This window comes from Salvelinus sp. IW2-2015, linkage group LG15 (assembly GCF_002910315.2).
Source record: "Salvelinus sp. IW2-2015 linkage group LG15, ASM291031v2, whole genome shotgun sequence".
Classification (NCBI taxonomy): domain Eukaryota; kingdom Metazoa; phylum Chordata; class Actinopteri; order Salmoniformes; family Salmonidae; genus Salvelinus; species Salvelinus sp. IW2-2015.
The window spans coordinates 53003198-53005876 of record NC_036855.1 but is presented as its reverse complement, the minus strand read 5'-3'; the positions used below and the strand labels follow the sequence as shown (position 1 = coordinate 53005876).

General features: G+C 50.3%; 1 pseudogene; it reads right to left on the bottom strand.

Moving 5' to 3' along the window:
* LOC111974412 (neural-cadherin-like) overlaps window positions 1-2679 on the bottom strand; it is a 191971-nt pseudogene that overhangs the window by 97303 nt on the left and 91989 nt on the right.

Here is a 2679-nt window from a genome sequence, read left to right as displayed (position 1 = left end):
GAGACAGAGAGAGAGAGCGAGCGCGAGAGAGAGAGAGTGTGAGTGAAAGAAAGAGAGAGAGAGAGAGAGAGAGAGCGCGAGAGAGAGAGAGAGTGTGAGTGAAAGAAAGAGAGAGAGAGGGGGGGGGTACATTATTCTCCTCCTCCAGGTAATTTGATAGTTATCTTTAGGCCTTTGATAGATTAGTTGCTAAACCTAATTAACTGTCTTACTATGAATTGCTTTTAGCAGCTCAGCTAATACAATCTATTTAAACTGAGAAGAAAGTGAGCTAGAGACACAGAGTAAAATGTGAGTATCGTACAGTTGAAGGTGAAGTATAATACATCGCAGGGCAGAAAGGTTTGAGCTTGGGCTGTGCCAGGGAGCAAGAGTCATTCATATCTGGGCTTCTGAAAGTGTCTGATTGTGGCCAGTCTGGGGAGAGAGCCAGTAATCGTCCCTGGTGTTTATCACAGGAGAGGAAAAGCTGCTTTCAGTAGATTGCCCTTTTACTACTAACAGTCAGAGCCATACTCCATAGCACTGGGTAAGCAATCCCCCAAGAGGTTCAACAGGGTCAGAAAAAGAAGGAAAAAAAGATGGAAAAAGAGAAGAGATGCTCTGCTGCTGCTATTTCCTTCCCCGTTCCACCCCTTCTCCTCCTCCTCCTCCTCTGCCCTTCCTCTCCTCTGCAAGAGGAGCAGCGAGGTAACAGGGGATTACAGCGTCCTCCTCACTGTAATTCACACTCATACACCAGCCACGGAGAGAGAAGAAAAAAAATGATCACACAAAATGAACATAATCCTCCAAATCCACACCTTTCCCCTCCCTCATTACACCATGCAGTCAGCGCTTAGCGGTGTGCTCAAAAGGTGTGCGTTCGTAAGCGCCTGTTCTTTGTTATCTGCCGTGAGCAGCAGTTACATCCCTATCCTGGCTCGGAGGGACACAGACTTCACCGATTTACATAGAGGCTAGGATTGCTTACCCAGGCCCGTTAATAACCCAGCTAGCCACCAGACTGAGACCTGTAGTGTGGCGACTCTTGGTCCAAGTGAGAGGGTCTCATGATCAATACCAGCAGTGAGACACAATGCAGCCTCGGTTTCCTCCTGTGACTACTAGGAGAGAACCACTGACATGAGATACAGTGGGTTGCCGGGCGAACACGGCAGCCCCATGGCCAGAGCACTGCTCTGCTCGACCATTCATTAGGGGGGGGGGGTAAGGAGAGCTGCCTGCCTGCATTAACAGCTGTTCTCTTCCAGTCCAGAGCCTGCAGCTAAGGAGCAGAACACTCAGTCAGACTCGGAGCGTTCTTCCCATGTCAGAGTCAGAACGCTCACTGAAGAACAAAACAACATCAGCTGACCCCCTTTTAACACACACCAAGACCACGGTGCCAAAGCACACAACTGTTCTGTTAGAAGAAGCACAGTAACGTGAGCTCCCTGAGGCAGCTAGCGAGGAGAGAGAGAGGGTTGTGCTGGGCAGTGCAGCGATGAAACAGAGGGCTGAATTTGACGTTAGAGCCAGTCAGCTCTGATAAGGCTGAGGACCCATCGGCATGTTGTGGAGGGGCTGRGGCAGGTCACTGCCTGGTTAGGTAACTAATGGTGCTACAAAGTCTTTGCTGCAGTAGGAGAAACGCCTGGAATTTTAATTTACAAAGCGGATTCAAAGTTCAGGGCCATTTCACAACTCAGTCTCTTCGGAGGCAGCTTTGACTGCYTGACTGTTTGGATGTACATTTTTTGGAGGTATGTGATGAACGTTGAACAGCTGTRCCCTGTGGCATGGGCAGGACAGCAAGGGTTGGACAGGGCAGGACAGGAGCGTGGGCAGTCGGAGCAGGGCACGAGCACGGGCAGCAACACATCTCCCTCCCTCCCGCCTCTCTCTGTATCGCTCTCTCCCTCYTCCCTTCCCCTCCCTCCAGCCTCTGCCTACCTTTCTCTCTCCCTCCCTTCAGAATCTCCCTCCCTCTCTCCCTTCCTCTAGCCTCCTTCTCTCTTCCTTTCTCTCTGTGTCTGTCCGTCCGTCTCTCTCTCTTGCTCTCTCTCTATCTCTCCGGCCCTCTCCCTCCCTCCCTCACTCCCTCTTCTACCGCACCAGGCATTCACTGAGGACTCTTTCTGGACATAAAGCTTGCAGGATTAGACAGATCTCAGGAGCAGCTGCCAGTCTTTTCTCTCTCCCCCTCATGTTTGTTCCCACATTTTGTTTGGCTCTGTGCTCTACTGTTGTGCCTCAGGACAGGGAAGACCAGTGGATGTCTGAGCAGTGAAGATGTCTGTCTTTCTGCTGACGTTAACRAGGCATGATGCTCATGTTGAGGCGGGGCACCACRGAAGAGAAACACTGGGAGCCATTCTCTAGTCTCTCCCCCAGGTCCCCCATCCATGTTTAATTAGCAGTGAAGGCTGGGATATTTCCCCAGCACTGAGACAACAAACTAGACCACCCAACATCATACATGTTCCCATTCGTTTTGTTCATGTAGCCGTTGCCCATGTGTTCTCTCTGTTCAAGCATCTTAGCAGCTCTATGAATTGATATTCATAATCAGAAGGATAACCTAGCGAACCCTGTGAGAGGCGTTGCCCATGTGTTCTCTCTGTTCAAGCATCTTAGCAGCTCTATGAATTGATATTCATAATCAGAAGGATAACCTAGCGAACCCTGTGAGAGGCG